The sequence below is a fragment of the Protopterus annectens genome, chromosome 3.part1 (genome assembly GCF_019279795.1).
Source record: "Protopterus annectens isolate FY-2018-M chromosome 3.part1, PAN1.0, whole genome shotgun sequence".
Classification (NCBI taxonomy): domain Eukaryota; kingdom Metazoa; phylum Chordata; order Ceratodontiformes; family Protopteridae; genus Protopterus; species Protopterus annectens.
In genome coordinates this window covers 1,040,286,012-1,040,308,211 of record NC_056732.1, presented here as the reverse complement: position 1 = coordinate 1,040,308,211, position 22,200 = coordinate 1,040,286,012, and the positions used below count along the sequence as shown (strand labels likewise).

Here is a 22,200-nt window from a genome sequence, read left to right as displayed (position 1 = left end):
GTTGGTGTGAATGACTTGAGACATACCTCCTTGGACTATAGGAAGAGAGACATGATTCAGCTCACTGAACGTGCCCCAGACAGGTATGTTCCTAGCCTTAAGGAGCATTCTACCATCACCCAGAATGATGCCTCAATACAAACAGAAAATTATTGACTTTTCAACAATTGTCTTAGTTTCTGGTGTCATTCCAAGGGGATCCAGTGCCCGACAGCCTGGGATGACCTGATCGACAAACCACAATGCTTTGACAGAGATGGCCTTCATCTGTCTCCCTTGAGCTTCAGGCTCCTGACAGAGGCTCTTGCCTCCTCAATAGTTCCTTTTTTTGGCAATGCCGTGAGATCAAAACTATCAACATGAAAATTTCATCAAAATGTAAATTAAAGGTCATGCTGCTAAACAGTAGGAGTCTAAACATGAAACTGCACTCATTGCAAGCATTCTTAACCCTGGAAGATGCTGACATTTGTGCAGTCACAGAAACCTGGTTCAAAACTGCAGAGAGCACCCCAGCAATACCATGTTACTCAGGATATCATACATTCAGACTCCCAAACTGTGGGCAGCAAAGCAAAAGGAGGTGAAATTACAATATATGTATTAAAAAAAAAAAAAAAAAAACAAACATACACACCTCCAGGCTGGTCAAACATACACACCTCCAGGCTGGTCAAACAGTATAATGCACAGGAAACACTTCAGGTGAAGTTAATGAACAAGACCCCTATTCAAATTACAGCTAGCTGTAGTCCTCCAACCTTGACTCAAGATTTCCACTCCACCTATCTGGACATCTTCGAATCTATCAAGATTCAACCCTTTACCATGATCCTGGGCAACTAACTATCCAACTATAGATTGGAAGAAATACTCATGCCAAAACACAAATGCCCAGAGATTCCTTGATTTTGTCAATGTAAATGTCTTGGACCAGTTGGTTGACACCCCACAAGAAGTGAAAATATCTTGGACTTGGTATTAACCAACATGAGTAATCATTGCAGCATCCCTACAGTGTCACCATCCCTGGTAAGATCTGACCACAAGGCGGTCACTTTTGAAGTCACCATCTCCCCCCCCCCCCCCAGTTAGGGTCAAACAAAAAGTCTCCAAAAGCGGATTACAACCTTGTGAGGGAAGGTAAAAACAGCTTCACAGCCCCATACACAGGTACTGGCACCTATGTCCAAACCTACATCAAAGTACTATATGAGCATCTATATAGCTGCATGGAATCAGGAGTACCTGAGAGGATGAAATCCTCCTTCTCAAGAAAGAGTAAACCTGTTCGGTGGACATCTGCAATAAATAAACTCTATAATAAAAAGAACCAAGAAGGAGCAGGTGCCCAATTGGAAACAATTTCTCCTTAGCCTGAACAAGCAAATAAAAAGCAGTAGTGAAATCCTCCAAAGCAAACGTAGAGTCCAAACTGGCCAAATCTACTAAAGACAATCATAAGGCCTTCTTCACATATCTCTACAATCTTAAGGGAAGCACCCAGATCTGCTCAGAACTGGTGGTCAAGAACACTACATACACAAATGCTGTAAATATAGCCAACCTGCTGGCAGACAGGTTCAGTGAAAAACTTCACCCCTCTGTCCCCCCCCCATCAGTAAAATAGGACATCCCCAGTACCTGCCCCCCCTCCCCTTATCTCTAGTGAGCAAGTCATCACTACCCTCTCAAAGGCAAAAAATACAGCCTCCATGGGACCAGATAACATCCCAGGCTGCATCCTACATGAACTCAGGCAGGAACTTGCAGCACCATTAAGCCCTTTATTCAACCAAAGCCTGGGTACCAGTTTCATCCCAGATGAGTAGAGGACAGCCACTGTCATCCCTCTGCACAAAAATGGAGCATCCACTGAAGCAGAAAATTACAGACCCATCAGCCTAACTAGCTTGATCTACACGGCCATGGAGCAGATTACCATGGACCTCATTAACAAGGACACTGGCAAATTCCAGATACTTTATCCCACAGTTTGGTTTTATCAAGGGGAGGTCATGCCTATTAAATCTGGTCAACTTCTTTGAGGCAGTCACCAAGGCCATGGACGAGGGGAAGATGGCCTACACTGCTTACCTTGACCTGGCCAAAGCCTTCAATTCTATTCCCCACTTGGGTACAATAGATAAACTCTCGAAACTAGGCATCAATCCATATGTTACCAGATGGGTAGCAAACTGGCTCACTGATGGAACTCTCCTAGTCAAAATAGGGGAAGCCAACTCAAGCAGTAGACCCGTAATAAGCAGTGTACCCAAGGATTGGTCTTGGGGCCTCTGCTGTTTACGATATACTTTTCTGAGGTGCAGGCCAAAAATAGTGGGATATGGCTGACCAAGTCTGCAGATGACTGCACGCTGGGTGCTGTCATCAATTTCCCTAGTGATGTGGACATCTTCCAAGAGGGTCTCAACCAAACAAATCACTGGTGCCAGAAACATGGCCTCAAAATGAATGCCAAATTAATGCATTATCATCATCCCCTTTGGGGAGAGTAAAATCCCCACAAATTATCACATTGATAATAAGGTCCTAAGCACAGAATCAGTCGTGAGGGACTTTGGCACCCAGGTTGATAGCAAACTGACTTTTGGACCACCATATTGAATCCGTTGCATGGAAAGCTTTCTACATGGCCCACCTCATTAGTAAGAGTATCTCATCCGGGGACAAGGTGGTCATAACATCTCTGTATTCTTCCATTATAACACCCATTACTGAGTACAGTGCCCCTTTCGGCATGTACCTCACAAAGCACATGCAGCAGCTGGAGAGGCCACAGAGGTTCCTCACTAGGAGAATCCAGGGCCTCAAACATCTACCCTACACAGATAGACTAAAGGCCCTGTTTCCTCTACTCAAGTCTCCTACAGACTCCTCAGAGGTGACCTCTGCTTGGCATACAAAGCAATCTCAGACCTCCACCCTGATGGGACTACTGCATATCCACAAGTCAAGCTCCACTGGAGTAACTGCATGGTCTGCGACATCAACAGGATTTGTTGGCGGGACAGATTTGTGTCCCAGAGACCCCCCCTTTTGTGGAATAGACTCCCTCTTCATGTCAAGCAGAGTACCTCATTAATCCTTTTTAAGTGCAACCTGGAAAACTAGATGGGAAACGGAAAATACACCCCTGGGATTCCACCTGTGTCCCTGCTGGACAGTGGCATAGGGTGCTGACTTGCTGGAACATGGACTAAATTCGTGGCTACGCTTGTAAGGGCCTCAGGGCCAATAGCTTAGTAATATCCTAGGATTCTTTTTCGTGAGTTTGAAATGGAAACACTCGACATGTTTTCCAGAAGTGGAAATAATCCCAGAGAGACACAGGGACAGCATGCAAACCCCAAACAGGCATTGGTCGGAGGTCAGGATCGAACCTTGTAACCATTATGCCAACTGGTCTTATGATTACATTTCCTGGTAAATTACTTTCAAACTATCACTATTTTGCCCTTCTTCCACACAATCCATTTAACAGTGTCTCTGTTTACTATAGCTAGTGAACATGTAATTTACATTTATTTTTGCACTGTGACCCAGTTCCTCACATTAGTTACATCTTTTTTTTTAATGTACTCAAATTTTCATCGCCACAAAAATATTTTTGGCTGACCACAGTAACAGACACTTCCTCTTACTCCATCAATGTTCACAAAACATGATAAATGCTACATTTTTTTATATTTTCTTCAAAGTCATAAGAAAGCTGCCAAACCCCAATCAATAATTTTCTTTCATCACAAACTTACACAGGAGAAATGCATTTGCATACGGTCAGAAAAATATTTAACAATGGGCCCAATTATAATGTACTTGCTTTCAGTTTAAGTGATTGTTTACAATGAGAGCAGGTCTTTTGGAATCGGGCCCCCAGTGTAGGCCTTATACCAAACTAAGTCAATTACACTGAGGTCAAGACTCTCAGAATCTGGGCAAACTTACACAGAGTGCAACTCATTTTGTAATCTGTCCCAGTGCCCTGTTCAGAAATAGCATTTCGGCTCAACTGCAGAAATACCCTTTTTTTAAATATTTCTAGCAGCTGCAAACACCTACAAATTAAAACAAAATTTTTTTTTCTCCCATCTAAACCTATACCGACTGGCTAGACAGAGGGACAGAGCTGGGAAAGATGTGCAGCAGGTAAGGGTGATAAAGGATAGTGAGGGAAACATACTTGATAGTGAGGGAAACATACTTAAAAGTGAGGAGAGTGTGTTGAGTAGATGGAAAGAGTACTTTGAAGGGCTGATGAATGAAGAGAATGAGAGAGAGAGAGAAGGTTGGATGATGTGGGGATAGTGAATCAGGAAGTGAAACAGATTAGCAAGGAGGAAGTAAGGACAGCTATGAAGGGGGTGAAGAATGGAAAGGCTGTTGGCCCAGATGACATACCAGTGGAAGCATGGAGGTGCTTAGGTGAAATGGCAGTGGAATTTTTAACCAGATTGTTTAATGAAATTTTGGAAAATCAGGGGATGCCTGAAGAGTGGAGAAAAAGTGTTTTGGTACCTATCTTTAAGAATAAGGGTGATGTGCAGAACTGCAGTAACTACAGAGGGATAAAACTGATCAGTCACAGCTTGAAGTTATGGGAAAGAGTAGTGGAAGCTAGGTTAAGAAGGGAGGTAATAATTGGTGATCAGCAGTATGGTTTCATGCCAGGAAAGAGCAGTACAGATGCAATATTTGCTCTGAGTGTTGTTGGAAAAATACAGAGAAGGTCAGAAGGAGTTGCATTGTGAAAGCATATGACAGGGTGCCTAGAGAGAAGTCGTGGTATTGTATAAGGAAGTCGGGAGTGGCAGAGAAGTATGTAAGAGTGGTACAGGATATGTACGAGGGTAGTGTGACATTGGTGAGGACTGTGGTGGGAGTGACATTTAAGGTGGAAGTGGGATTACATCAAGGATCAGCTCTGAGCCCTTTCTTTTTTGTAGTGGTGATGGACAGGTTGACAGAGGAGATCAGACAGGAGGCCCCGTGGACTATGATATTTGTAGATGACATTGTGATATGTAGTGAGTAGGGACCAGGTTGGGGAGACCGTGGAGAAGTGGAGATATGCTTTAGAGAGTAGAGGAATGAAGGTCAGCAGGGCTAAAACAGAATATATGTGTGTAAATGTGAGGGAGAGTAGAGGAATGGTGAGGATGCAGGGAGTAGAGTTGGTAAAGGTGGATGAGTTTAAGTACTTGGGATCAACAGTTCAGAGTAATGGTGAGTGTGGAAGAGAGGTGAAGAAGAGAGTACAGGCAGAGTGGAATGGGTGGAGAAGAGTGTCAGGAGTGATTTGTGACAGACGGGTACCAGTAAGAGTGAAAGGGAAGGTCTACAAGAGGGTAGTGAGACCAGCTATGTTATCTGGGTTGGAGGCGGTGGCATCGACGAAAAGGCAGGAGTCAGAGCTTGATGTGGCAGAGTTAAAGATGTTAAGATTTGCACTGGGTGTGACTAGGATGGACAGGATTAGGAATCAGTAGAGGGTCAGCTCAGGTTGTACAGTTTGGAGACAAAGCAAGAGAGGCGAGACTGTGTTGGTTTGGACATGTGCTGAGGAGGGATGCTGGGTATATTGGGAAAAGGATGCCAAGGATGGAGCTGCCAGGTAAGAGGAAAAGAGGAAGGTCTAAGATAAGGTTTATGGCTGTGGTGAGAGAGGACATGCAGGCGGTTAGTGTGAAAGAGCATGATGTAGAGGACAGGAAGAAATGGGAACAGATGATACGCTGTGGCGACCCCTAACGGGAACAGCCGAAAGAAGATGATGAAAGCATAACTCTGCTTAACATTTCGAAGGATTCAAGTGTTAACTGACAAAAGTTAAATTCAAAGTCAAAGTAAATTTTGTCATTTAGGACTACAGAAGTGCAACCTAAATGAAATTCCAAGTATCAACTCCCCAGAAAGTATATAGGAAGCAAGGATAACAAGAACAGTATAACATTACACTTTTAAAAAGATATTAAAGACCCAGAACAGAAGAAGTAACCAAAAATAACAGCAAAATACACAAGCCACCCCCAGACATTCTTAAGAATACTGTACATAGTAGCATGACAGTGTAGGGTTGCACATGTTAAGATTGTCCTCCACGCAATTGCACACGAATAAGAAAATATAATGTTACATCAAAGAATTAAAGATATTGCACACTTTTCAGCTGAACTACGTATTGTGAATGATTACTGACTAAATAATTGGTGGTTGGTATCAGAGTTTATATCTGGTGGTCCTGCAGCAGATACTCGGATATCTCTTGCCCAAAGACAGTTGTGTAAACAGTTGCGGGGTGAAAGGGGTTACAAATTATTTTGGATGTACATTCAGTGCTTCTTGCTGCAAAGAGATCCTGGAATGATGGTAAGTTTATGGCCATGATTTTTTTAGCAACTCGCACCGCTCTCTGTAGTTTCTTTCTTTCTGCTATTGTACTTTTCCCAAACCAAACTGCAAAGCTATTAGTGAGAAAGCTCTCAACTGCTCCTCTGTAGAATGTGGTAAGAACAGTAGGTGGGAGCTTTGCGTTTTTGAGCCTTCTGAGAAAGTGGAGATGTCGGTGTGCTTTTTTGACCAACTTGTTCATATTCCAAGAGAGATCCCCTGAAATGTGGACACCCAAAAACTTTGTAGATATGACCCTTCCACCTTCCCCACCATTTAACATGAGTGGCGAGTGTGTTGTTGACCTTTTCAAATGTACAATGATCTATTTTGTTTTATTGACATTCAGGTCAAGGTTGTTCTTAGCACACCAGGCAGTCAATCAATGAGTAGACCTAGTCTCTGTAATCTCTTTAATCCTCCCCTTTTATAAGGCCCTCAGCTGTAGTATCATATGCAAATTTGATGTGATTGGTTGTTGTATTGTGTAGAACAGTCATGGGTGAGGATGGTGAACAGCAAAGGGCTTAGCACACAACCCTGAGGAACACCAGTGTTGAGTATTATGCATCCTGAAGTGTTGCTGCCCACACATGTTTTCAGCGGTCTGTTTGACAGGAAGTCGAGGATTCAGCTGCATGAGCTTACTAACTCCAAGATGTACAAGCTTGTCAATAAGCTGCATAGGAACAACAGTACTGAATACTGAGCTGAAGTGCCATTGAAATAGTCTCCGCAGTGCACATGTTAGCTTGATAAGCGAACTGTAGAGGATCAGAGGTGGATGGCAGGTTTGCAGTCAGATGCCTTTTATCTAGGCTCTCAAAGCATTTCATGACATTTGAAATTAGAATAATAAGTCTGTAGTCATTCAGGCAGCCTGGATTAGCTTTTTTTTTGAGAGAGGGACAATATTTGTCACCTTAAAGTAAGAGGGAACTTAAGCAAGACTAAGGGGGGTACTGAAAATCAGTTTGAACCGAGCATCCTCATCCTTCAGATGCATTAGGTAATACACAGAAGCTGGTGCTAAAACTGCTTGTCTCAAATGTCATACCTGTTAGTGTCCTTTTTTGAAGAAACCTTCACAGTTAGACATTTGATTCAGCCATTCTTCTACATGTAAACTGTTTCTATAATTGTGTTGCTCAAATGTCTTGATATTAATACAGCACATTCCTTTTCCAGCCTTTTCTTATACTTTGCTGACAATTTGTCACACTGCACTCAGTTTCATCTTCTTGTACATATTCTTTCACTGTCTCTACCTGTAAAAGAAGATCACCCATTTCACTTGGCTTCTTTTCTGCAATCATCTCCTTTAGGGTTTGTATATCAAATCCACCCTCTGATAACTATCACGTGAATCTACATATTCTCCTTTGCATTGTATATGAACTAGAAACATTCTTTTTTTATTCTCAACTACCATATCAGCCGTTGCAGCATACTACCTTCTGACGGGTCTACTTCTAAATCCAGAAGACCACATTACCGAAGATGAAAATCATAAAGTCTGGGAAACCCAAATGTAGGTGTTTTACTATGGTAAGTAAACAGTTGGCCACTACTAAACAGAATGTACACCGAAGCCAACATGTCCTTTTCCCCACTGTAGCATGATCCCGGAGTTGGCATATTAATTTGGGGGGGGGTGGAGGGCATAGCCCCCCACCTAGTGGGATGTTACTTACCTCGGAATGCTTTTGGTTTTGCATTGGAGAAGTGTGTATTTACCATGATCAAACACAGAAGGTCAGGTTTTCGTGGTTTCATGATTGTGGTTTTGGGATTTGTGTCTTCAGTAATGTGGTCTTCAGGATTTAGAAGTAGACCCCTTCTGACACGACTTCGTCTTTCTCCTCCATTTCCCCCCAAGAAAGGATTTCTACAATGCCCTTGAGTAAAACAGGAAGGGAAGTTCCCCAGTTCTACGGATAAATTTCCCCTACTCACTAGGACTACCACAACTGGTCTTTCTTGAAATTAGGTCACTGGCCTAGGGGGACTAAACCAGTCAACAAAGCAAACAAGAATAACTAACTAAATCACTGCTCACCCCAAGTCATTGTGGCCTCAATATCCCTCCCCTTGAGGGCAAGCATGTTCATCCTCCCTATGACAGCTCCAACAGATGACCAAGCCACTAATTAAACTAAGATCACCTATGTCTTGGTCAGGGCTTTATCACTGTATATTATTCCCATATTGATATGAATAATGTGCATGACTGGTACCCTTTTGTACAAAAACCTATTTTAACTATATTCACTAGTTTATTTCCCTAACTTATTTATAATACAGGACACAGAATTCAACGTCCACCAACCAGTCACACTACATTAAACTGTGAAACATGCCCTCACAGTGTTAAAATATCTCACAACACTGACACTACATGGGACCACTGTAATGACCGCTGCACATAACCCCTTTTCGAACAATGCTTCTGTCAAGACATTCAAGAAATAAATAAAAATAACAACTCACAAATCATAAAGAAAAAAAATCCCTTCATGAAATGACAGGAATAGCATGTTGCTCAATGACAAGGGCAGCGCCGGTTAATCAGATTTAAACTTCTCCTCCTCCCACAAAACACAAATACATGCGAGAGATGCAACTATACGGCCAAACTGGAGGCTGAGCTCTCTCAACATAGGACTGGCAAGACCAGACAGGAGGAGAAGGTAACCACACACACTATAGACCCAGTCTCACATAATACCATCACAACCTCAAATCATACACATAAACACACAAAGACATACTCGGAGGCTCTGATCAAAAATCTACCAAAACAGCAGAGGCCACCAAAGCAGACACCCAAACAACTACCACCTCAGAACACAACACCTGCAACACATAGACCACACAGTCAGAGTGTCAAGCAGTCACAGCCCTTAAGGCCAAACACAACGCCAGACACACTAGTCATTGGTGACTCCATAGTCAGACACACTGACGTCCCGCTCACCAGACTGAGTAAGGAGAAGGTCACAGTAAGCTGCCTGTCGGGTGCTAGAATCCGCCACATAACGCATGCACTCAGGTCTCTCAACAGCAGGTACAAGTACGACTCAATCATTGTCCACGCTGGTGTTAACGACCTGAGACGTACCTCCTTGGACTACATGAAAAGAGACATAGAGGAGCTCTCTGATTATGTAGCCCAAGCAGGTATGACCCTGACCTTGAGCAGTATCCTACCTTCACCAAGAATGATGCCACAATACAGAGATAAGATGATCAGCTTTAACAACTGGCTTAAACTCTGGTGTCATTCAAAGGGGATCCAATGTCTGTCTGCCTGGGATGACATGCTGGACAAGCCACGCTGCTTCGCAAGGGACGGCTTGCACTTGTCACCCTGGGATTCCGGATTTTGGCAAAGGCTCTTGCCACCCCCATAGTGCCTTTTTAGGCAAGGCTCAAATTCTAAACCTACCACCCTAGAACACAACAAAGAAAAAAAACTAAGGGTAATGCTGCTCAATGCCAGAAGTCTCAACCTCAAGATGCACGCACTCGAGGCCCTTCTCAGTATGGAGAACATCGATGTCTGTGCTGTGACAGAAACCTGGTTCAAGGCTCCTGAGAGCACCCCAGCACTATCAGGTTTTACCTCATATCATGCGTTCCGCCCCAAAACCCGGACAATACCAAGAAAGGAGGGGGGTATCCATATTCATCAAGGACACCCACACCTCAAGACTGGTGGCAACGCACGATGCATCGGAAACCATCCAGGTGCAATTAACCATAGGCAAGACTGCTCTGCAATTTGTAGCATGTTACAGGCCACCCTCGCAAACTCAGGAACCTCACATGGCCTTCCTGAAAACACTGGAGGGGATAAATGTATCTTCGAACACCATCATACTAGGTGACTTCAACTACCCTAATATAGACTGGGAACACTACTCAAGCCCAAACACTCTAGCCCAAAAGTTCCTGGAATTCATAAACTCAAATGCCATGGAACAACTAGTAACCATCCCCACAAGAGGAGAAAACATACTTGATCTCATCATCACGAATATGGGAGCACAATGTTCAACGCCGGAAGTATACCCCTCACTGGTGAGATCAGATCACAAACTAATCTCGCTGGAGGTCCTCATCCCGCCCCCACCCGAAATGAAAAAGACCACAGTAAAGAACTTCTCGACAGCCGACTTCACACTTCTAAAGACTAGTGTGGTCTCCTTTAAGGCCCCTGAGCCGGCGGTAAACATTACTCAAACCGCTGAATCACTTACAAATGCCTTCTACCAGCACCTGCAGGGCTGCATGGATCAGGCAATCCCAAGCAAAACAAAGACTCTTTGTACCAAAGGCAAGCGTCCAGTCTGGTGGACCCCAGCTATAAACAAACTCTACAACAAAAGGAAAAAGCTACTACAAGATAGAGCAAAATCCTTAAAAGGTAAGACACCTCTGATCACTATAAGTAAAAAGCTAAGAGCTCTCATAAAATCATCCAAAGCTAATTTTGAGAAAAACATAGCTAAGGACTCTAAAAAGACAACCATAAGGCATTCTTTAGCTATGTCAGAAACCTAGGAGGAAACTCCCAGATATGCTCAGAATTAGTTCAAAATGATGTGAAGATTACTGATCCTACAGACATTGCCAACATACTGGCTGACAGGTTCAGTGCAAACTTCTTCCCCCCCTCCCCCCCAAAAAGAGAGATATCTATACCAAATGATTGTAGCCCCCCAAACATCTCTAATGCCCAGGTGAGAACTGCTCTCTCCAAGGCAAAGAACACAGCATCCATGGGACCTGATGGTGTCCCCGGCTGTGTGCTCCATGAACTCAATGAGGAATTAAACCCACAGTTAGGACAGCTGTTTAATCTTAGTCTCACCTCCGGATACGCACTCCAGGAGTGGCGCACAGCGACTGTGGTCCCACTCCACAAAGGCGGTGCCTCCACCGACCCTGGAAATTACCGTCCCATTAGCTTGACAAGCCTTATCTGCAAAGCCATGGAGAGGATCATAATGGATCTCATAAATAAAGACATAGGGAATTTGCAGACTTTGGATCCAACCCAGTTTGGCTTTGTCAAAGGCAGATCATGCCTTTTAAACTTGGTTGACTTTTTCAAACAGTCACCAAGGCCATTGATGAGGAAAGGCAGTCCATACAGCCTACCTAGACCTGGCGAAGGCTTTCGATACAATACCCCACTCGGGTATCATTGAAAAACTCATCAACTTAAATGTAAACCCATACATTACAAGATGGGTTGCAAACTGGCTGAGTGACAGAACCCACAGGGTCAGAGTTGCTAGTGCCATGTCAGACTCAAAGCCTGTCACAAGTGGTGTCCCACAGGGCTCAGTCCTGGGCCCACTCTTGTTTGGCATCTACTTTTCTGAAGTACAAGCAAACACAGGAGGGTTATGGCTGACAAAGTTTGCAGATGACTGCAAACTGGGCGCCGTAGTTGAAAACACATCCGACACGGATATCCTTCAAAAGGGTCTCACAGAAACGGATAACTGGTGCCAGAGCCATGGCCTAAAGTTAAATGCCAAGAAATGCATAGTCATACCCTTCGGAAAAAATAAGGTTACCCCTAGCTGTCATATAGGTGGCAATCCCCTGATCACAGAAGAAGTTATCAGGGACCTGGGAACCCAGGTTGACAGTAGCCTCTCATTCGACACTCATATTGCTAAAGTAGTTAGGAAGACCTTCTACATTGCCCACCTCATCATGAAGGGTTTCACATCTAGATCAAGGGAGGTCATAGTCTCCCTATACTCATCACTCATCAGACCAATGATCGAGTACAATGCCCCATTCGGAATGTATCTGACCCGACACTTGCAGCAGCTGGAGAGGCCACAAAAGTTCCTCACCAAAAGGATAAAGGGTCTCAAAAATCTGTCTTATGCTGCCCGACTGAAAGAACTCCAGTTATATTCAGTTGCTTACCGCTTGCTCAGAGGTGACCTGTGCCTGACATACAAGGACATGTCAAACCCAGATTTGATGAACATGCTTCATCTCAAAAAATCCAGATCCCTCAGAGCCACAAGGGCGGGAGACTTAAACCTCGACACGGTTATCAATAGGATGTGCTGGAGGGATAGATTCATCACCCAAAGACTCCCTATGCTGTGGAACAAAATCCCGGTTTATGTGAGGCAGAGCACCTCGCCGGCCTTGTTCAAGAGGAATCTTGACCAATGGATGGGAGATCGCAGATACACCCCAGGGGTTACCTCAGTGTCACTGCTTGACAGAGGCACAGCAAAATAATGGGCATAGTTTCTCCAAACTAAAGGGGTGGCGTAAGCCACAAAACTATGGGCTAGGCTTATAAATGCCCTCGGGCAGATAGCCTAGTATGAACCTATGAACCTATTAATAAGAATACAGACCTTTTTACTCTCCTTGTTGTATCCACTACCGCTGCCAGTCACCAAACATCTATTTTGGCATCAACTATGAGAAACACATGCTCAATCAAAACAAACTACAGAACATAGTTAATGCAGTGTCATACAAAAATATGAGCATATGTGTTATGTATATGTCACCAATATCACTATTTTTTAATTAATGGAAATAGTGAATGGGAATTTTTCCAGTCATGCAGACATACAAAGTATGGTCAGACTGATCTGGGATTAACTATTGGCTTGGGCATTCATTAGAGCTGCCAAGGGGAGGATTAACGTTCTTATCCTGGAGGTGAAAAGGGAAATAGACTAAAGTCACCCAATGCCACAATTTCTTGGAGGAGGGGTAGTGACAGAAAAGGTGGCTCTGAGATGGATATTCAGCCACTAAGATTGAGATTTGTTTTATACTTTAACACCAATTATAAGAATTGATAAGACTGTAGTATACTGGAATTAAACAACTGAAATGAATGCCTTTATCTGTTAATTTCCAAAACTTGTGCTTAACAGGTGCCAGTCTCTCCTTTATGAGCCAAGTCTTTCTGCACTTTTCAAAATAAAAATTCTGCACACATTGTAGTTCGCTTAAGAATGCTTTATTAGATGTTAACAATATCAGAATACTGTCTCCAATAACAGTCTGTAGAAATTCTGGAATGCTGGATAACGGTAACAGTGCTGATAAACATATCCAAACTTTCTGCCTGTATATTCTGATTCTCCTGAATAATATAAACTCAAACAGTCTTTCTCCTGAATATTATTAACACTGGATATCTGACCTGACCAGCACTCAGGCAAGTGTCTGTACTACAAAGACGTACTTCCTAATAATACCTAAATCCTGTAATGTTTTACATACCTCTTTAGGCTTGGTCTTCAAGCCTCGTCTTGCATGTGCCATACAGTGCCACATTACCTAGCATTCCACTGCAAGTACACATATCTTTCCCTTAAGAAAGGGACATTCTGTAGCTTTTCTTTGAAAACTTATTTCTGCACAGCTCATGCTTAGCTATCAAGATAATCTTTTCCTTTCTACTGAATTGTCTTTCCCTGAAACTGCATGCATACATAAAAAACACAAGTCTGACTCTATATTTTCAGGCCCATTTTACCTTATGCCTAACTACCCTACAGTGAAAACTCTCAAACACCAATAATTCTTACCAGGCTTCTTTTCTACAAACTTTCATCTTGCACACACGACAGTCAAACCTTTTTAGACTATAAATATCTATAAATAATGCATACTCCTCATATCAGATTGTACTGTACCAAGCAGAATAAACTGAGACAATTTCATACAACACACACCAAAGAACTTAAGCAAAGTACTCTAGAAAGTTCAAAAATTGGGAAATATATCAAATGTATTTCCATTCTGACTTTCACGATGACTGCAAACTGAATAACAGGATGATTAGAATCCTCCAAATTGATTTAAAAGAAAAACGTGCTACATGCTACCAATTTAGATGAATTTCAGTTAAGGCCAAAAATTATATTTGAAGTAAGCAAACAATAACCAGAAAAGAAAAAGCTCTGGCTGAGTAGAACCTCACAGTTATTGAAATACAGTTCAAGTTTCAGCTTTAGTACAAGAGATGACGTCTAGTAATTTAGATATACAAAAATTAAACACACTCAAAAAATTATTAAAATTAGACACTGGTAGAAATAAAAAGCAAAATAACAAATGCTGCAAAAAAGATATTTAAATAGCTATTCGGTAACCATTTGAAATGTTCCAACCTGCTACAGCAAAATATAGAGGCTGAATGGAAGAAAGCTTGGACTTGTACTAAGTCTGAGATGCTATTTTTTCAGAATATTCTCTTTTTTACAAGGTATGGCAATCTCGGGGTTGGTATACATAAGTTTGGGGGGGCCATGCAGAAATGATTTTTCGATATTTTCTCTTCTGCATTTTCAGCCTTTTTTTTTTTTTGGTGTGTTGGTCAGCACTATGCATTTCTAATGTCAACATTTCAATAGGGACCCAGCTATTCAGATGAGTGGGTGAATCTGCAGAAATAAGAGAGAGTGAAATGAAGGAAAGACCAGACGAACATAAGACTTCTCAGGAACAGCCATTTCAAAAAACTTAGTGGCGTTAGAATACAAAGCATAAATAGAGCACTACAGATATTTTATAACAAAAAAAACTGGAAGGAACAGACATTAATTTTAATAAATGCATATAAGCAGGTGGATTGGTGTTCCACAGCAAGATTTGTTAAATCTAGAGAACAAATTAATTATACACTCCAAATTCAACCATCAGAAAGATTAGACCTGCATTAGCAAAAATGTAACCATATCTAACAAAAATGTGGAAGAAAAATGTTTTAAACTGATGACAGAAGACCGATTATATAAATGATTATTTGCTGTACACCAAACAGAAGCAAGTTTATACTAGCAATCAGATAATATTGTGAAGCAGGGGTGAGATTCAAGTGGCTGTATCCATCTTTCTTCAGAATATTTTCTCCTACAGGGCCAAAGACATTTTTGAGTACAAAACACACCAAGAAAGAAATAAAAAAGTTTAGTCAACAAAGAATGAGCCAGCAAGCTGAACAGGACTCTGCTTCACAAATTTCTGTCATGGATGCCCTTAGACAGGCTTGCCAGTAAAAAACATTCCTTGGTTCCAAAGGAAAATGCTTCAAAGTTACAAAAAAATCCAAGGAGGTGACTAGAAGAATTGGCCTTGGATTTGAACCAGAGACCAATGTTAGGCGATTGAGATGATCAAGAAGATAACCAGCAACAATGCAAAATTACTTTATAGTTTTCACACACATTCAGTATCAGTCCCATCAGATACTGTTAGACACATGAACTGTGGTTCTACAAAACAGACCGAAAATGTGATGACTGTGTTAAACTGGTACGAGAAATGTAAAGCAAAAACCACATTTATATCACTGATGTTTAGAAAGACACTGAACTAAATAAGTGTTTGCAAACAAATTATTAAAATCTGCAAAAGTTCCCTGATGTAAATTTCATATTACTTTTGTAAAGTAAAGCAGTTATGCATAATGTATATTCAAAGATATTTAAAAATGCAAGGAGGTTGTGTCATCAGTGACTGCTGTACAGGCTACCTATTTACTGGGGTAGAGCACTGTACTCCATATACCGTTTTAGACTCAGGTGGGAGCACCGTGTAGCTAAGTAACTTGCTCACACTCACACAGTTGCTCAACAGAGGCTGAGGGAACCCCGGATCACTGGACTACAGGAAACGGCTGGCTGAAGGCTTTGATACATGTTTGGAAAAATGGCTAGTGCAGTAAAAATACATGGCAAAGTTGGAATTTTAGCACTTCTAGTAGTTAAATACCTACAAAACATGGATTTTAGCAGTTCTAGTACCCATTTCCAATACTGTCACTAGTAACAAAACACACTGTAAACTAGGATTGATGTTTGATTACTTACATTTAGAAGATGGCACAGATTAACTCATTATAAATAGTGATGGGGGCACCATCATGCTACCATCATGCTGTTTCTAGCCTTTATTATGCTTGCTAAAGGTCTTTACCTGTACCAGTGCCAGACAATGTGTTTTAATGACTGTTTTTGGTGACAGTGAAAGCTTGGTTGCAGTTCATTGCTTCTTTTCTTGCAATATCAAACAAAGGCTAGTTGTGGTGGGGGCATAATCCCTGTCCAGAACAAAACTGAAACAGAAGGTAGTACAACAGAGCTTGCTGCCACTCTTACTTTACTGGGCACCACTATTTATTCAAGGACACAAACCACTTCCACTGTTTCCTGTACTGCATACATTTTTGTATGTGGACAACTATATGTATTTTTCCTACATATGTAGATTTTTCTGTACAATGGACTGGCATGACAGAAGAGCAGACTGTAATCCAACCCGCTGCCTGTCTACTTAGATGACAATGAAATCAAGTTTTTAAGACATCTCCAGACATGAAAACCATGCCTTTTATCAATGCAAACATGGACATCCATTGATTTTTCCCCATAAAATGAACAACGGGTCAAGTGGAACTTGAATATAATTTCATGGTTTCTCAAGCGCCAAAAATTAACAGACTAGTAGGAGTGCGTTACAAATAGTATAAGCAACTCATAACTTCCATTTCAGAATGGGAAATACAGTAATGATAATGACAGCATTACTACGCTTGACAGTGTAACATCAGACTTTGATAAGGACTGGCATCGGAATATTATTAACATACATATAACTCAGCTACAACCAAACTTTCCACTTAGCTTCTCTGATATAAAACAATGCAGAGATATCCAAATCTAAACACCCACGGTTGGGGTCAATATCTCCCAAATAAAGCACAACAACAGAAAACAATGGTGTTCTGTTGTTGAATTTATCAATATATATTCCATCTGCGTGAGTCAGTGTGGTCGCTCACATGTTTATTTATTTAAATTTATTTATTTATTTTATTTTACATTTGTTGACCGGGCTAGTCTAGCTGGATTCAGTAGAGGCCAGGGGAGAAAAGCTCCAAAACAGTATTAATTTAATTGAATAAAGATACAAAGCATCTACTTTAAGAAAAACATTATAAGACCAAATAATGGCAAAAAGCACTTTACCATAGATTTCATTTTAAGTTAGTAGATGAGAGAGGAAAAAATGGAAAGAGACATAACAAATAATATAAAAAGTGAGAAAGAATAAAAAATAAAAATAAAAATAAAATAATATTAGAGATGGTGCAAAGAGATTAAGAGCATTAGATGTAACTATGGAAGAGCAGGTATAGCAGATTTAGAGTAATGAGTTTGACATAAAAAGCAAAAAGAAAAGTATAGCTGAATATCAAACAGTTTATATACATAGATGCTCACAGGGCATGGCATATTACAAAACTCTGACAAGGCAAGTTATTATTAAGAAGTAGTTTGATAGAGTACAGGAAATACTGAGTTAACACAAGAAGAAAAAAATGTAGAGGAATGTAAACAAATAGTGAAGGAAATAAGAAATGGATATCAGTGTTAAGGAAGTTTTGAGGTATTTTAGCAAGGGGAGATGGTCTCAGTCAGGTTTAGAACAAGTACATAACCATTGGGATTTAAGGAAAACTCTTAGTTGGTTCTTAAACAGTGGGGTAGATATAAGGGTAGTTAGATCTTTTGGAAGTCTGTTCCAAGTATTTCCAACAAAGTTAGTAAACAGGCAATCACCAGATTTGTTACTGGATTTAAGGGTGGCAACTAGTAGCTTATTTGCTGAATGTAGAGTTTTGAGATTTGTATAAGGACTAATAAGATTACAGAGTACAGGAGTTTTAATGGGATGGTACAGGACCTTGTGAGTGATAGTAAGTTGTTGAAAAAGAACCTGGTTTTGAAATTCCAGCCATCCTAGCTGTTTCAGATTTTGGCAGTGGTGGGTTCTAAAAGGGGAGCCAGTGGCAAATCTGGCGATGTTGTTATAGGAGGTTGCCAGCTTGTTTAGATTAGTTTTGGATAGGTTGGTATATATGGGGGAGGCATAGAGTAGGGTGGAGATTAGATGGGTTTGAGCAATAGTAGTCCTGGCAGAGGGTGTAAGAAAGGCTTTAAATCTGTAAAGGAAACCAAGTTTTCTACTAACTGCTTTGATAGTTAAGTTTATGTGATTGTCATAGTTAAGATTATGATCAATTGTTACACCCAAGAGTTTGGTGGTTGTGTCGGGTGCTATTACAGTACTATTGTGAAATTAATATGGGTAGACTTCTGTGTGGGAGTGAATAGTAATAGTTTAGTTTTTTTTGGGTTAAGGAGGAGACAGCGTTGATGGAACCAGTTTTCAACTAAGGTAAGTACTCTTTGGGTACTGGACTGGAGTTCAGCTGAAGAGGCTGCGGCACAGATTAAAGTTGAGTCATCAGCATATTGTATGCAAGTGGTATGGGGGAGGGTAGTTTTCAGATCATTAATGAAAATAGAAAAGAGGAGAGGTCCCAGAATAGAGCCTTGTGGGACACTCAGAGTGACTGGGAGCTGAGTAAATAGTTTGTTGTCCCAGAGGACTGCCTGTTGTCTGTTACCTAGAATAAGACTTAAACCATTTGACTGCCTGAGTATCTAAGGAAAGTGATTGTAGTGTATCTAACATTAACTGATGATTAACCATGTCAAAGGCTTTAGAGAGATCTATAAAGAGAGCACAGGAAAGCAGGTTGTTATTTTGATTTCTATTAATACAGTCAGAGAAGGATAAAAGAGCAGTTGTAGTGCTGTGGAATGGTCTTTGTTTTCTAGGAGATGTTCAAGTAGTTGCTGGTGGATACATTTCTCCATGATTTTTGCTAAAGAAGAGAGTATGGCAATGGGTCGAAAGTTAGTGAGTTCAGTTGAATTACCACCCTTATGCAATGGAATTATATGTGAAACTTTCCAAAGAGAAGGGATGGTACATTCTATAACAGTTCTGTTTATTAAGCTGGAAATAGGATAAACTAGTGCACTAGCTGCCATTTGCAGATATTCAGCTGGGAGGAGGTCAGCTGATGGAGTACAAGGTTTAAGTTTTTGGAGAAGCCTATGGATGAGTGATGTTGGCACTGGTTGTAGAGTAAATGCAGGAGGATTATTAGCTGTTGAGGGTGGTGTAGTGGTGCTAGGTGGGGATAAGGTATTTGCTAGTGATTTAACTGATTCTGAGAAAAATCTATTAAATGTGTCTGCGATTTGGATGGGAGTGTTTTGAGTCAAGTTAGATGGGGTAGGAGTTTTGGAGTGACCTGGATGAAGTAGACTGTTGATGCTTGACCAGAATTTTTGAGGATTATGTGGTTGGGTTTGTTGGAGTTTATGGTAGTAGTTTTTTTTTGTCAAGAATAGTTAGTTTTTAGTAGTGTTTCTAAGTTGTCTAAAGTTTTGATTGCCTATAGGGTCTTTTGTATATCTCCATTTGGACCACATCTTACTTCTCTGTAGCATTTTGTGCCTGGTCTCTTTGGAGAGCCAAGCAGCAGGTTTGTTACTGGTCCTCACTGTACGGGAGGGAGCATGGCGGTCAAGAATTAGCAGGAATTTGGAATTAAAGTATGACACTGCTTCATCAAGTGGTAGGTATTTTAGGGGTGACCAGTTGCAAGCTTTGAGCTCAGCTAGGTAGTTATCTGGGTTAAGATTTTTTTTGTTCCAGGAAATCCTAAAGGTAGTTTGGTTGAGTATAGTGGTCTTTTGTCTACTTATGAAGGTAAGAGAGTGGTCACTAATATCATCAGGCAATATACCTGTTTTATATAGGAGAGAATTACTATTAACTAATATCCAGTCTAAGGTACTTTTTTTATTGCTAGATTTGTGGGTTCTGGTAGTAGAGGTGATGGTTTGATAGAAGCCATAAAGGTTAATGTGAGTAGTAGGTTTGGCTGAAGTACAGGAATATCAATCTATATTAAAATCTCCAAGGAGTATTGTTTCTTGTGGGAAGGATGTGGACAGCCAGCTAAATGAATTTTCAAGAGTATTAATGTTATTACCTGGAGGGCTATAGGCACAGATAATGTATAATGATTTATTTGTATTAATCTGGAGCTTAGTGATTAAGATTTCAGCATTATTAGGAGTGGGAGGTTGAGTATCTAATAAAGTAATTTGTAATTCAGATTTATACAATATTGCTACCCCACCGCCTTTTTTGTTTAGACAATCACGCCTCAGGATATTATATCCAGGTGGTATTATATCATTGCTGTTAGTTACTGGGCCTGGATTAGGATGAATGTCCCCATGTAGAAGTAGGTGTTGCTGTGGTGTATGTGAGTGTTTTAATACTTTGGAAAAATTAGTTAGGTTTTCTCAGTTGGAGGTACCTAATGTCTATGAAAGTGAGGTAGAAGGTAGGATGATAAAAATGCTGTGTTACAATGAGTTAGTGGAGATGAAAGGGAGAGAGGAGTTGTTTGTTTTAAAGGATGTTGAAAACTAGCATGGTTTAGGTATTCATAACTGGTGAGAATATGTGATATAAGTAGAGAGGGAAGAATTATAAGAATGAGGAACAGGTAAAATAATCTAGGTATGGCAGGGATAGGCATGTTAATAAGAAAGGAAAGCGAAGGTGAGGTTGTATAGGGAAGGTTAGATAGAGGGAGGTACTAAGTAATTAGGAGTCAAGTATGTAACAAGATAAGGTAGTGTATAGGTTAATATGGAGTGTGGATGTGGCCAAGGGGTATAAGTTGAGATGTAGTGGGGGTGGGTGGCATTTGGGGGTAGGGTAGGGGAGCAGAGTGAGCCCACAAGGTGAACGGAGCGGGTTACAGCAAGTGAAGGAAGAGGTCCCAGAGTCAATCTGTGACCAGCAGATTATAATGGAGCAGACTGAAGTTCCAGGCAAGAGGTAACGTAGGTTTAAGATAAAACAGTGGCAAGGTAAATAGGGCTAGGCTAAAAGACTACAGAAGGAAGGAGACAAGACAGAGTAGAGTCAGATACACTGAAGAAGGTGCAGGGTGGACTATAAGAAATACAAGTGAGGTGGGAGTTAGGAGAAATTACAGAGCCTAGTGTAGAGAACCACCTAATGGTCAAAGGTTAAAACTACAGGCAGCACTAAAATAGAGGAAAAGAAGTAGGACTCAGCTGGAGTAAACAATGTTATAGCAGAGAAGCTTATTATGGGGTAGGAGGGGGATATGGCTGCTGGGTAACTGGCTCAGGAGGGAGGTTTCACAGAGCAAACTGGACTACAAATACTACTTTGTATTTTAAAAATATACAATTCAGCTTCAGAGCCTGTATAAGAGGAGACACATACTTTCACTATTTCTATAATGGAAGGATTTCGAGTGTTGGATAATAACTTCCTTGTAGATGAGATGACTTTCTTTTGTTTTGAGAGGGGTCCTTGTAGGGGAGGCAGGTAGATTCACCAGTCAACAGCAGGTTTAGAGGTTGAAAAGCTGAGTAGGTTTAGAGAGGGGAAAAGAGTACATTAAGTACACAAGACAGCTATGCAGCAGCAAAAACAGACAAAGATAGATTTGAAAGTTAGACAAATATATTAATAAAAATCATTTACACATTACATTTTACTAAGAAAAGCAACACAAAGCTTAGGATTACTACTCTAAGTACCTTACCAGACACCTGCAGCAACTGGAAAGACCCCAAAATTAACTCACCAAGAGGATCAAAGGGCTCAAACAGATGCCAAATGCTGCCGGTTAAAGAAACTCCAGCTCTACTCAGTGGCATACCGCCTGTTCAGGGGCAATCTGTGCCTGACGTATAAAGCCACGTCCAAGCCGGAATTAATGGACATGCTGCACCTCAGAAAATCCAAATCCCATCGAGCTACGCGCTCGAGAGACTTGAACCTCAGCACTGAAATAAA

General features: G+C 41.1%; 1 protein-coding gene across 1 annotated transcript in view; it reads right to left on the bottom strand.

Annotated features, from left to right (window-relative positions):
- The window catches only part of PSMG2 (proteasome assembly chaperone 2), a 415,374-nt gene that overhangs the window by 392,155 nt on the left and 1,019 nt on the right, over positions 1-22,200 (bottom strand). The window lies entirely within an intron of this gene.